At 38.2% G+C, this 15,476-nt stretch overlaps 1 protein-coding gene and 1 long non-coding RNA gene across 2 annotated transcripts in view; one reads left to right on the top strand and one right to left on the bottom strand.

Annotated features, from left to right (window-relative positions):
* The window catches only part of LOC133660167 (tumor necrosis factor receptor superfamily member 11B-like), a 57,272-nt gene that overhangs the window by 2,889 nt on the left and 38,907 nt on the right, over positions 1 to 15,476 (top strand). The window lies entirely within an intron of this gene.
* Positions 11,194 to 14,843, bottom strand: LOC133660696 (uncharacterized). The gene is made up of 3 exons (XR_009827867.1): positions 14,772 to 14,843; positions 11,442 to 11,610; positions 11,194 to 11,371 (listed from the first exon to the last, which is right to left on the bottom strand). It is a non-coding gene; the product is annotated as an uncharacterized LOC133660696 (long non-coding RNA).

The raw sequence follows: 15,476 nt of genomic DNA, 5'->3' as shown, positions 1-15,476 counted from the left end.
ACCCTTCATTTATTTGTCTATCCGTTCAACCACCCACACACCCACCCACCAACCGATCAATTCATCCATCCATGCATCCATGCACCCACCCATCCATCCATCTATCAACCTATCTATCTATCTATCCATGCATCCAAGCATCCACCCATCCATCCAGGAAAGCAGAAGCTATTTTTATTTCAGAAAAATATACATTCCATTCTGTTAATTTTGTTATTTTGCAAAGAAAAAAATGATTATTTAATCCATCTCTATCCATCCCCGCTTTCTCCTCCATCTATCAATTCCTCCATCGAAACACCCACCCACCCATTCATCCATCCATGCACCCATCCTTCACCCGTCTGTCCGTTTATCCACCCACCCATCCATCCCTCCACCCATCATTAGTCCGTCTGTCTATCCATTAATCGGTCCATCTCCATCTCCGACCATAGTTATCCACTTGTCGTTGCTGACCTCCATGTCTGCCGTTTGCTTCATCCATTCTCCGGTCCATCTGCATGTCCATCGAACAGTGATTTATTTAATTATCCATAAATCCCTCCACTCATTTGTAAATCTGTCTGTTTGTCTTTCCACCCATTTATTACTTTGTCAATCTGTTTGGGCAGCTGAGTGTCTATCCGTCAAGCTGTCCACCCTTTTGTCATTCATTCATTAATCTTTTCGTCTGTCTCATTTTGTCTCCAATCCATCTGTTTTACGTATCCGTACTGACATCCATCTATTTGTCCCATTTGGCTATCTGCACATAAGTCCATCCTTTCATGTGTGCATGCAAAAAATGTATAGTATTGCCAAATTAATAGTATTTCCATTCACACAAAGTCACTCATGCGTCTGTTTTATTTTAGACTTAGACTTAGACAAACTTTAATGATCCACAAGGGAAATTGTTCCACACAGTAGCTCAGTTACAAAGGATGGAAAGTGTAAGGATGGAAAGGATAATGCAGTAGACAAAAAATGTACCGTAGTAGCAATATAAAATATAACATATATGTAATATTTACATATTATATATACAGTATATGATATATACTGATATATTATATTATGTTATATTTTTATATAATATGTACAATATATAACAATTACCATGTACAATATTAAAGGCCTACTGAAATGAATTTTTTTTATTTAAACGGGGATAGCAGATCCATTCTATGTGTCATACTTGATAATTTTGCGATATTGCCATATTTTTGCTGAAAGGATTTAGTAGAGAACATCGACGATAAAGTTCGCAACTTTTGATCGCTGATAAAAAAAGCCTTGCCTGTACCGGAAATAGCGTGACGTCACAGGTTGAAGGGCTCCTCACATTTCCCCATTGTTTACAATGCAGCGAGACCGATTCGGACCGAGAAAGTGACGATTACCCCATTAATTTGAGCGAGGATGAAAGATTCGTGGATGAGGAACGTGAGAGTGAAGGACTAGAGTGCAGTGCAGGACGTATCTTTTTTCGCTCTGACCGTAACTTAGGTACAAGGGTTCATTGGATTCCACTCTTTGTCCTTTTTCTATTGTGGATCACGGATTTGTATTTCAAACCACCTCGGATGCTATATCCTCTTGAAAATGAGAGTCGAGAACGCGAAATGGATATTTACAGTGACTTTTATCTCCACAACAATACATCGGCGAATCTCTTTAGCTACGGAGCTAATGTGATAGCACATCGGGCTTGAATGCATATAGAAACAAAAGAAATAAACCCCTGACTGGAAGGATAGACAGAAAATCAACAATACTATTAAACCCTGGACCTGTAAATACACAGTTAATGCTTTCCAGGCTAGCGAAGCTTAACAATGCTGTTGCTAACGACGCTATTGAAGCTAACTTAGCTATGGGACCTCGACAGAGCTATGCTAAAAACATTAGCTATCCACCTACGCCAGCCAGCCCTCATCTGCTCATCAACACCCGTGCTCACCTGCGTTCCAGCGATCGACGGAGCGACGAAGGACTTCACCCGATCATAGATGCGGTCGGCGGCCCGGAGACCGAGGAAGTCAAGGTGAGGTCGGCAGCTAGCGCGTCTGCTATCCACCTCAAAGTCCTCCTAGTTGTGTTGCTGTAGTCCGCCGCTAATACACCGATCCCACCTACAACTTTCTTCTTTGCAGTCTTCATTTTTCATTAAACAAATTGCAAAAGATTCACCAACACAGATGTCCAGAATACTGTGGAATTATGTGGTGAAAACAGAGCTTTTTGTATTGGATCCAATGGGGTCCAAATACTTCCGTTCACTCAGTGACGTCACGCGCAAACATCATCATACGAGACGTTTTCAACCGGAAGTTTCGCGGGAAATTTAAAATTGCACTTTATAAGTTAACCCGGCCGTATTGGCATGTGTTGCAATGTTAAGATTTCATCATTGATATATAAACTATCAGACTGCGTGGTCGGTAGTAGTGGGTTTCTGTAGGCCTTTAAAGTATATGTAACATCTGCAGCATAAAATAGAGAGTAGATCCAGCAGAAAATATACATTATAAACAAAGAGAGGTACCTAACATAGAAGCGGTCAGGTAATAGACAGATATCATCTATTGCTGTATGGCGAGTGATTATACAGCTGGATGGAGTGCGGAATGAAGGAGTTGTTGAATCGAACACTGTAGGAATGAAGCTGAAGGAGCCTGTTGGAGTATGAGCTCCGCTGTCCCTCAATTGTCTGGTGGAGTGGGTGGGCAGGATTGTCCATGATGGCGAGCAGTTTGTCCAGTGTCCTCCTGTCCCTCACTGACACAAACGCCTCCAACTGCGTGCCAATAGTTTGGCCGGCTTTCCGGATCAGTTTGTCAATCCGGTTTAAGTCCATTTTGCTGGTGCTGCTCCCCCAACAAACCACTGCAAAGTACAGGGCACTGGCCACAACAGACCGATAAAATATCTCGATAAATATTTTGATTCTTATTCGGTTTTTGTTTTTACTTTAATTTAATATGATTATTTTATTTGTAAACACCGCTACTTGAGTCCAAAAACATTACCATCATTGTCATCATCATTATTATTATTATTCGTAAAGTTTATTTATTTAAACAAAAAAAGATACTAAGTAATATAAGGACGTCTCTGTGTGCAGTCATCCATTGCTATTTTAATCCCAAAGTAGGAACATACAATATTTTCTCAGTGTTTGATTATCCTTTATCGCTTCTGTCTTTATCTTTACGCCTTCTCTCCTCTCTGCTGTGACCGTTACTGTGGAAAGCACAGACTTCCCCAAATCTGCAAGTAGTCCATTGTAGAGGCTTTCAAGAGGTGACCCTGCCAACACATTCCTTTGAAGAAAGAGTGACAGGAGGGCAATACGGAGGGTGTGGGAAGGCTTAAGACGCTTTTAAACAAACGCTTACCTGTGGAAGTTGCCTTTGTAAATACAACTTCCTCTTTTGCATCAACAGTAGAGTAGATAGCAGAAGTTTGCATGAATGGAGGATGACTAAGGACGCAATGAGGGATTTTTTTTGTGTGTGTGGTCCCGACACAATGGAGAAGCAGGCGAGTATGCAAATAAGATGCGGCTATTTGTATCACTGTATGTCTCATACTGGCCTTCATCTTTGTTTCATCTTACTTCCTTATGAGTTGCTATAAAAACAGCATGACTGATGCAAATGTGGTGAAAATGTGAAGCACAGTGCACACATTGTTGTCCACGGTTGGGGAGTTGGAGAAGCGCATACCAAAAGTACAACATGCTTAAATGTTTTAGGACAAATACATTTACATATTTTATGTGGTTTTAAATATGGAATGTTTGAATTCCATAAACATGTTACAAGAAAAAAATCTATTTTATATACCCCTTGTCCTTATTAGGTATAAGGTAGCCAACCCTCCATTTAAAAAACTGAATTGTAATCATTTTAGTTTGTTCCGTATTGAGCTGTCAAGGGACGCACTTTGTCCCATATTTTTATTACCGTGAGAATAAAAAACAGTCAAGCCAATTGATGTCATTGTCATGATCCGTGGTCCGGATCATGTTTGGTTTAGTTATGTCCAGTTTGTTTTTGGACTCCTTTGGTTCCTGTTTGTGCACCTCCTGAGTTTGTTTGGTCACCATGGTTACTTATTTTTTTCACCTGCCTTCTACGTTCACCTGTTGCTCATCAGAGACTCTATTTAAGCCTGCCTTTTCCGGTCACTCGTCGTGGCTTCATTGTTTGCATACGCAACAGGTTACGTTGGTATTTCTTGGCTCCTAGTTTTGATTCCTGCGCTAAGTGATTATCTTAGCTTCACGTGTGTTAGGCACGCTTGCCTTTTTGTTGTTTTGCCTGTATGTTGGTAGTTTGGATGATTTGCAAAGATTAAATCATATCCTACCTTCACGCTGTGGTCCGGAGCCGTCGGTACTGCATTCCGGGAGAACGCACCGCAGCAAGCTGCACCCCCGATCGTGACAGTCATTACATTGCAGTTCCACTTTTCCACTTTAAATAATTTTTGCTTTGGCTGTCACTCTGCCTCAATTTGGTGGCGGCTCGCAAGAATTATCTGCCTAGTTTCTGGCAATCAGACTCCAAATGTGACTTTTTACCGCAGGGACATTTTTCTGTTAAAAAAGGAGAAATTGGGGATGTTTAGAGATTGTTTTTGTCCAGCTAAATGCGACTATCACATCTGCTATCACTTAGCAGTATTGATAGCTCACTTTTTAAAGTGTCATTTAGCAACTCTGCTCTCTTGTTGTGCTGTCCTCAAATCTACATTGTTGAACATAAATATAGTGTGTCGAGCTTTATGATAGTGACACCACACTTTAGTTTTGTAACACTACACGTTATGATACCAACACTGCACTACACTTTATGATAGTAACATTGCACTTTAGGATACTAACACTACACTTTATGATAGTGACACTACACTTTATGATAGTAACTACATTTTATGATAGTAACACTACACTATATGATAGTGACACTACACTTTATGATAGTAACATTGCACTTTAGGATACTAACACTACACTTTACGATAGTGACACTACACTTTATGATAGTAACACTACATTTTAGGATAGTAACACTACACCATATGATAGTGACACTACACTTAGGGGCGGTATACCTCGGTTGGTAGAGTGGCCGTGCCAGCAACTTGTGTGTTCCAGGTTCGATCCCCGCTTCCGCTATCCTAGTCACTGCCGTTGTGTCCTTGGGCAAGACACTTTACCCACCTGCTCCCAGTGCCACCCACACTAGTTTAAATGTAACTTAGATAATGAGTTTCACCATGTAAAAGCGCTTTGAGTCACTAGAGAAAAGCGCTATATAAATATAATTCACTCACTTTATGATACTAAAACTACACTTAATGATAGTAATGCTACACTTTATGATAATGACACTACACACTATGATAGTAACACTACACTTTATGATAGTAACACTGCACTTTAGGATACTAACACTACACTTTACAATAGTAACACTACACTTTATGATAGTGACACTACACTTTATGATACTAAAACTACCCTTAATGATAGTAACACTACACTTTATGATAGTAACACTGCACTTTATGATAGTGACAATGCACTTTAGTATAGTAACACAACACTTTATGATAGCAACACTGCACTACACTTTATGATAGTGACAATACACTTTACGATAGTGACACTAGACTTTCTGATAGTAACACAACACTTCACGATAGTGACACTACACTTTACGATACTAAAACTAGGATAGTAACATTACACTTTGTGATAGTGACACTACACTGTATATTAGTGACGATACAGAGGTCTCCAGGGGTATTTGGGTATCTGGTGATACAGTAACTCACCAAAAGGTTGAAGAATGTTTGCTTCAACTCTTAGTTTTTATAAGTGTTAAATTCAGACATTATTCTACGATTTAATTTTGAATTAGCACAAAATACAATGAAGACAATACAAGACAAATAGCTCAGCTGTACTTTCTGTTTAGTGTATTAATTTAGTTAATTATGTTATGGAAAAAGGTTATGTCTTCAATTAGTTTACAATTACTACTTAAAAGTACTAACCAAATACTGTACAGTGTATTGGTTCTTCAGCCTGGTGAGAAAATGGCACAGTTGTCACGAAAGATACAAATACTGTAATTAAGGCTGCAAGTAACGATTGTTTTAAATAGTCGACTAGTTAGCGATAATTAATTTGATGAGTCGACTAGTCAACCGATTATTGCTTATGATCCGCGTTTGATTTTGACGTTGATTTTGCAACTTCAGTTTTGCTCTTTTTTAAAAACCTCATCCATCCATTTTCTACCGCTTGTCCCTTTTGGGGTCGCGTGGGGTGCTGGAGCTTTTAGAGTAAATTTTAATTGTAACGAAATAAACATAAATCACTGAGAAGCGAATGGTTTTACTTTATTACACAACATGTACAGTATAACCACAGTGAAAAATAAATCAATAAAGTGGAAGATATCCTGTAAACATGACTGGGGAGAGGCGGGGCCGGCAGTCCGACAGCGAGGCAGGGCACACCGTAGCCCGCTCCAAGATGGCGGCGAGGAGGCGTGGACGGTGAGCAAGCAGCAAGATGGGGCGCGCCGGGAATCGACGCCGTGAATCATATCAAGTGCGTGGAGCGCCCACATGGGCACAATCAGATAATCTCCTCGCACTGTGTAAAAAGGCGGCAGCCGTGAACGACGAAGCAGAAGGAGTTGGAGAGCCAGCAGCGCATGAGGAGCAGAAGAGACCAAGCGGGAGACGCAGACGAAGACGAGGGAGGCTGAAAAGCGAACCAAAGAGCGAGCAGAGAAGAGGAGCTGAAAAGAAACCTGCACTAAGGTTTATTTGAAAAAATAAACAAAGTCACAACCCTGCTCGAAATCATGTCCCTCTTTGGTGGTCCATGGAACCCGGACGACAATGAGAGACTGTCACAATGACATTCAGTGTAAAATAGTACATTTCTTGCGGTCTATACATTTAAATTGTAAAGTAAGTGACTAATCGACAATAAAAAATATTTGTCAATTAATTTTTATAATCCTTGAGCCCTACTGTAAATGTAGTTTTCTTCAGCAATTGACCTGCCTTGTTACAACTTTTATTTGTATCCAAAAGTAATATACTTGTAAAAAAAATTGACATTTAAGGCTTGAGTTAAAGTTAATTTCTATTCAGTAAAACTATATTGTCTCTGGAAATGACACAATTAACTGGTGTAAAAATTATAAAAAAATAAAATTAAAATAAAACATATATATATATATATATATATATATATATATATATATATATATATATATATATATATATATATATATATATATATATATATATGTTTATTTTTATTTTTATTTTTATTTTTTTATAATTTTTTATATATACATATATATATATATACATATATATATATATAAAATACAAATTTCAAAAATTATAAAAAATAAAATAAAAATAAAACATATATATATATATATATATATATATATATATATATATATATATATATATATATATATGTTTATTTTTATTTTTATAAATAAAATAAAAATAAAACATATATATATATATATATATATATATATATATATATATATATATATATATATATATATATATATGTTTATTTTTATTTTTATAAATAAAATAAAAATAAAACATATACATACATATATATATATATATATATATATATGTTTATTTTTATTTTTATTTTTTTATAATTTTTGTATAATTTTTTTATAATTTTTTTATAATTTTTTTATAATTTTTTAATAATTGTTTAATAATTTTTTAATAATTTTTTAATAATTTTTGAATTTTTTATTTTATACATATATATATATATATATATATATATATATATATATATATATATATATATGTTTATTTTAATTTTTTTATAATTTTTGAAATGTTTATTTATTTTATATATATATATATATATATATATATATATATTTTATTTTTTTTATTATTTATTTTTTTAATTGTATTTTTTTTTTTTTTTTTTAACATCATTTTTATGCCTGATCGTACTGTGATGGGCACTTTTAAGGAAATGACCGAGGGGAGGATTCTAATGAACTTTAGAATTACACAACAAAGAGTCTGACTAACTTTGTATAAGAAAGAAAAATAGAAAACATTTTGGTTAAATAAATTTCTCACTATATTAATATCTTCTCTTGTTATTTATGCCCCATTTCTCAAATATAAACTTAGGTCAAAGTTTAGGAATAATGTCGCGACCATCTCAATAATTGCAGTTTTCACCATCAAAATGTGAATTAGGATCTTTGCAGTTGATTTGTTGTAAAACAGGCTGATTGATGCATTCTGGGTTGAAAAGCTATGTAGAATTGGACATACTGAGCGATGAATCAATGTCTAATATCCTGCAACACAGCATGGAATCATATCCCACATCTCTTTATAGCTTCAAAAATATTCACGGGAAAACACTCACATAGAAACAGACTTGCAGAGATAGACGGTGAGCTGACATGAGAAAAAGTGCCTAGAAAATGAATTTCGCTCCCACGTCTAAGCACAACTTGTTCAATGCATTTTTGCATAGATAATACCCTTCTGGACTTTGGGTTAAAAGTTCAGAACATGATACCTAGCCAAATTTTGTCACAAGCCAGAAATGTATATAGAGGTAAATCACAAAAAACGAAAATCTTGTGCTGCAGTTTTGGCTTGTAAAATATGTCTTATTCATTTTGGCAACACAAAATCTTTCTCAAATATCATAAATACATATACCTAACATCTGAAACAAATATTGGTGCCTTAGTATACTCATATGTGAATTTAGATCATGAAATGTAGCAAATTTCTTAAAAAACGATTCAACTGAAGTGATTTGCCCCAGCACAATGAAGCACACACTTATTAAATTTAGCTAAAAGCTTATGTATCATACATTAAAAAAATGTCACAACCTTCTATGTAATCAAAGGTACAAAAGAAGTAACACACCGTGGCCAAAAGTGGCTTAAAATCTAGCAAAATATTACCATGCACCCCAAAACTGGAATAAGGCAAAAATGGACAAGATTAAAATAGATGCAGTAAAGGCCCAAATTGGTATAAAATATGATAAATATTTATTAAAGTAGCAAATTGTTTCACAGCATGTGTCATTTATACCCCCCCCCCCCACACACACACACACACACACAAACACACACAAAAGACCAAAACAAATTTGAAAAAAAAGGTAATACAGACATTATTTAAGCTTTACCGTTAAAATGGCAGTGTGGCATCTCGATAATCAAACATCTTGATAAAGAAACAAAAGTGGCAAATTTTACATGGTGACATGGTGCGTAATTACTCATCAATATCACTTTCATCTGTGTCATCATCCCATGCACCTCTTTCTTCTGTTTCCTTTGAAACATTTCCACAGTTCTGGCAGTGACATAAATCAGTACAAGACATTTTTGCAGACATACATGAACATCTTTCTGTTTCACATTTGCTTGTCTTGCAACCACAGTGGACTACCTGCAGCACACTATCTGGGGCAGGATTTCTAGTCATCCATCTTACTGTTAACTCCCCATCCTCAATGTACCATCCATTGCCAATGGGTGAAGGGGCACACATCATACCAGTCAGGGAATGTCGCATTACTGCTGCTTGGTAGTTTGCCCTTTTGCAGTGTTGGTGGAGGGCATCACTTGTTGGGGGAATGGACAGTTCTGGCAAAGCTGACGATGCCATACAGAATGCTTTGTATCTTGCATCGTTCACGTCTTTGGCAGATGCCTGTCCATACAGGTGGCACACATATTTGCTCAGTGTTTTGAACGTAGACTGGTCAAGGTTAAAACTGCTGCCCAGATTTGAGAACGCAGTCAGGTATTCGTCTTTCTGACAAGCAAGAGAAAATGTCTTCCTTTTGCCCTTGCCATGAAAGGCACTGGTCGAGTCACAACCTGTGAAGGTATGGATGCCAATGAGTGCAGAACAAACACTGTTGCCAAGAGCTGCTGCCACCTTAGCCACGTCTATGATCCTCGTTCTGTTGCCTACTCCCGTGAAAAAATACAAGCTACACTGTAAAGCTCTTTGAAGACTTACAGCAATCACTGCCACATCAGTGTCAGGGCTTTTGATGACAACAGTTTGATGTTCTTGCTGTGGTGTGAAGGTATATGGGGGGATGGGTGGGGCTTCCTTTTCTAGGCCAGTGGTTCTCAAACTTTTAAATTCCAAGGTCTCCCCTTAACTCTGACAGTGTATAAATGGTCCATTTGGTTATTACAAAGTAACAACACATTCTTTCAATCCTACGCTATGTACTGTAACATTATTACTATAGATTCACACACGTGTGTGTGTGTGTGTGTGTGTGTGTGTGTGTGTGTGTGTGTGTGTGTGTGTGTGTGTGTGTGTGTGTGTGTGTCACATACCTGCCGACACGGTTTCTGCTTGTGTGAGTTGATCCCTCTGGCGTTTTCCTCCCACACGAGTGTACTTTTCCACTTTTTGACAAATTATACAGATGGCTGGCAGGACGGGGCCGGCAGAAGCAACGGGCAAACCTGAACGAGATCGAAGTTTCTTTCGGGGAGTTTCAGACGTGCCTGCTGACTGACCTGCGGCTGCAGATGGTTCTCCCACCGCCCGTGCGGTCCTTTTCTCGGCATAAAACAATGCAGATTTATCTGTAAAACGTCGGTAGCATGTTGCGTGAAACCCAGCGTCGTCAGGAATAGCGTCAAAATCTACATCCGAGCAATGTTTATAGATTTCTGCCAGATGCTTGTTCTGGTCTTGCAGACAAAGCCACTGTTTTAAATAGTTTCTGTATGTGTCCCACCGTGTCCGAGTGAAGTGCTGGACGTCCTCATTGTTCACAGATGAAAGATGCATATAGCATCTTTTATTTTCCTCTTTACGCACTTTTTTTCTAACTTTTGAGGTCTTTCGTTCCTCTTCACTCTCGGATGTTGTCGTCGCCATAGCAGGTATGTTGTTAGAATAAAGCTGCTACCTGATTGGTCCATGTGACCAAAACCGCGCCACTCCCCACTAGATATCACTGCGCCTCACTGAAAAATAGTACCGGCTTTCAACACCGATTACACAAAATGGGCTAGGTGTCAATTTCCGAACTTTTGGTATCTTACTTACTACCAGTAAATCTATTTTATGAAGTAAAAATGATGTTGTGCCGTTGGTGTGGGAGCGAAACTGAACGATATGAGCCTTGACCACAGGCACTAAGAGCTGGAATCCCCCACAGAGCACCTGCGTTCTTCAGTTAACTGAAGCCATGTGCTCGATGGACAAGCTGGTGCTGTGTGGTCGGTTGTGCTACAGCTCGCTCCACACGCCACCAATTGAAAGGTGACCTCTGGCAACACAAAGTCACATTCTCCTATTTCAGATGCATGCTTACAATTCTGCAGTTAAGGATGGCTCACCTCCATGTGGTTAGGTCTGCCTCACAGCCAGTTTGCATAGTCTCCAAGCACAGACGATCCACGCCCAGTCGGCTTCTGCGTATCCGCATATTTCTTTTCTCTGCTTGAAATTGTAAATCTTTTTTTTTTTTTGCAACAACTTAAATAAAAAGTGCTTTGATGGCGATATCTGCAGGGGAAAAAAATGCTGGAGCTTTACATGCAGCAGCGGAACACACATTTTTCAGTAAGAAGATGCTTACGAACTGCAATACTGTATATTGTTTTGAAACTGCTTCTTAATATGTACAACTGAATGTAAAATGTAGGCATGTTATAAACATATAAAAAATGGGCACTTTTAGGGTATTTTATGGCTGTACATGATGTATTATTCACTGTTATTCACAGGGATCTTGCAAAATAACCCTTGCAAAGATCGGGTATCTATTGCACTTGTGCAGTTTCCTTTCACAGTCCTAAAATATAACCTCTGCTTGGGAAGTACATCTCTTTACATACTGTAAAAATGAAATACAGCTCACTCTTTGGTAGACATTCAGTTCTTCTTTTTTTATTAGAACTATTATGGAATAACTGTCAATTTACCCAGATTTTTCTGAGCTTCCAGACCCTTTTCTATGTTACAGTAGGTTCCATTTCTCATTATATGACGCTATTGCCACTTGTTTTTTTATATCACTGGTCAGCTTCTGTGTTGGCATCACACAACTATGCAACATTTTTAGCCTCAATGCCCCATAAATGCCTTTATTTAACTAACTGCAGTATTTCTAAATTTCATACAGTACTTAAAATAATGAATTCAAAATATAAATACATTATTAATTCAAAATTAAAATATAAATAATTTATAGGCCTGTCACAAAATTATTTTGTAAAGGGGACATGTGATGAGTTTCCTTTTTTCTAACTTATTAATATTGTTTCAACGTTGGTTAATTGTGTTAAACAATGCCAAAGTGTCATATGATAAGGTTCATGCATTGCTTGCACAGAGTTGTTAGATGCCTCTGAACGCTGTGTTTTGCAGTCTTTTTAAAAAAAAAAAGTGGGCACAATGTGACATCACAGTGTGGTGGACTTACTTATGAGGGCATTTCTAGTGTAGGCTGTCGGCCAGCCTCCTCACCTCTGTTGCCTGCAGCCTCCTGTGTTATACCTTCTCGTATCATAAAGTCTATAAAGTAAATAGTTCTGCAACAGAGTGTCCGTCTTGAGATCGGTAGGTTGTGAGTTCAAACCCCTGCCGAGTCATACCAAATACTATGAAAATGGGACCCATTACCTCCCTGCTTGGCACTCAGCATCAAGGGTTGGAATTGGGGGTTAAATCACCAAAAATGATTCTCGGGCGCGGCCACTGCTGCTGCTCACTGCTCCCCTCACCTCCCAGGGGGTGATCAAGGGTGATGGGTCAAATGCAGAGGATAATTTCGCCATACTTAGTGTGTGTGTGACAATCATTGGTACTTTAACTTTAACTTAACATGCACTTTCATGCATTTTTGCATGCATCTCGGAATCTTTCCACACGCACCATCACAACACTGGCACTTTTGGCGTGCTAAAAATAGGTTCTGTTTGCACTTCTACAGTATATCGCCCAAAAAAGGTTGTTTGTGCTGCATATTTCACAACATAGTCTTAGTCGAACACGCTAGTAGTACACACAATTTTACAGTATAGTTTGCACATTCTATTTAGCACGTGTTATATGGATCTTAGAACAGTGTTTTTCAACCACTGTGCCACGGCCCACTAGTGCACCGTGAGATTGTGTCCAGTGTGCCGTGGGAAATTATGCAATTTCACCTAATTGGTCGGAAAAAATTTTTTTGCGAAACAAGCGGTAGAAAATGGATGGATGGATGGAACCAATAATTATAATCCGCAAATAATGTGCCGTTGTTGAGTGTCTGTGCTGTCTGGAGATCACTGGATTAACAATGTAATACTCTTCCGTACCAGTAGGTGGTAGCAGGTAGCTAATTGCTTCGTAAGCCTACTTTGAGACAAGAGAATTAATGATGGTTATGGTTTGAGGTCATATCGAACAATTGCGTCAAGTATTTGATGAGAACGACTTTATATTGTCAATGTAGGCTATTGAGTTTCGTTTTTAACATTTTCTGCTGGTGGCGTCTGTCATGTATTGGTTACTCGGGTTACAGGACAATACCGGAACCATTGTAAGGGGAACTTAAGGGCGGGGGACACAGGATATGATGACATGTGTTGACACCTGGAAGTGGAAGAAGTAAGAGCGGGAATAAAAGGCAGAAAAAGACAACTAACTAATAAATGAGAAGTTGGGCACACAACAATGGCGACGAGGATGGGATAGTGTTCCCCTGGATTTTTTCAATTAAAAAAATGTGCCTTGGCTCAAAGAAAGTTGAAAAACACTGTCTTAGAAGATCATGCTCAAAGTGAGTCAACAGTGAAGCAACAGTCCATATTGGGACAGTTTCTACTCGGTCATTAGTGTCTCTTTGGCACTGTCTTCTACGAAAATTTTACCGTAATTATGTAATCGCAATTAACGTGAAAATTTGACACCCTGTGAGTGTGAATGTTGTCTATCTGTGTCGGCCCTGTGATGAGGTGGCGACTTGTGGGTGTACCCCGCCTACCGGCCATGTGCAGCTGAGATAGGCTCCAGCACCCCCCGCGACCCCGAAAGGGACAAGCAGTAGAAAATGGATGGAGGGTATTACAAGACAGCTTCCCACCACTAGATGTCATCATTTCATACAGTAGTATATCAGGATTTCTTCAATGGCTTTACCAACTTTTAGTCTTCAGTTCAACATTTAGCCTCAAGAATTTACATCATTTCTCAGCATTCACACACAATTTTAAAATATGGTTTTATAATTTGCGCTGAGAGTATTATATGAGCACAACAAATATAACGTGTCAGTATGTGAGAAATGGGACATGGGGTTTGCCAAGGCGAGGCCATGTGTTTTCAGTGCCTTCAACAATGAATTGTATTTGTCGGTTTCATGCTGCTGGAAAACACATGCTCTTTTCTAAGAACCCGTATTTAGGGAACACATTAACTGATGGACAGAGCTTAAGTAATAAGCAGTGCTAAATAAAACGACCATAAAAAGTGATCAAGTTTGATATACTCTAACCAATATGTGTTTTTCCAGTACAAAAAAAAGGGTTTTGGTGTCTGTTGTGCATTTGGGAAAGACTAAGAGCGTTCAGTAACTTAAGTGGCCAGTTAAGATACTTAAAACTAACAGCCTCGAGCATTTGTCCTTTTACTGTTTATATTTGTATCAACATCATGACATTTGGAATCTAAACACCTACCTTTGATTTCCCTCTCCATTTCGATACCTTTCCTCCCATCTGGCTGCGCTCCATTTAGTACATTTCGCTCACTGACAGTGTAATTATGGATGTCGGCGGGCCCTTGCTGCAGTGTAATTTGCTTTTCCAGTGATGGACCATGATGTCATCAAATTGTGTCTTCAAAGACAACAAAGAGGTTAAAAAGTTAAATATGCCTTTTAGTTCCTGATACACACACACGCGGTCGCGCACACACACATTACAGGGCATCGTCCAGTGCGTCCATTCTTAAAAAGCTCAACAGCTTGGCCTGAGGGAAAGAGTGATGTTTTAGCAAAAATGAAACATCCGGGAAGCACTAAGAGATCAGACGTTTCTCTAACTACAGGGTCAGGGACGGTACATGTTTGCAATTAAGAACTAATCAATTTCTGGATTTGTAGCAGTTTGGACAGTTTTTTGTTTCCAACTTTGTGGGAACTGTTTGTGGAAGGGCTTTGACGTTATAGTTGTATGAGATTGGTGTGGAAGAACTCAACACTAATCGTAAAACACTTATGTGTAGCAGAGCAGAATTGTTCTAACTTGTTGAAAGCTAAGATGTTGTTTTTTTTGCCACCTATCGTATGAAGATACGACAAGTAGACAGGATTTAGGGCAATCTAGCTTTTAGCCATTCAAGTCATATATAAATGAGAATTTTTTTTTTAACTTTGCAAGACT

Source organism: Entelurus aequoreus, linkage group LG11 (assembly GCF_033978785.1).
Source record: "Entelurus aequoreus isolate RoL-2023_Sb linkage group LG11, RoL_Eaeq_v1.1, whole genome shotgun sequence".
NCBI lineage: Eukaryota > Metazoa > Chordata > Actinopteri > Syngnathiformes > Syngnathidae > Entelurus > Entelurus aequoreus.
This window is presented reverse-complemented; position numbering and strand designations above follow the sequence as displayed.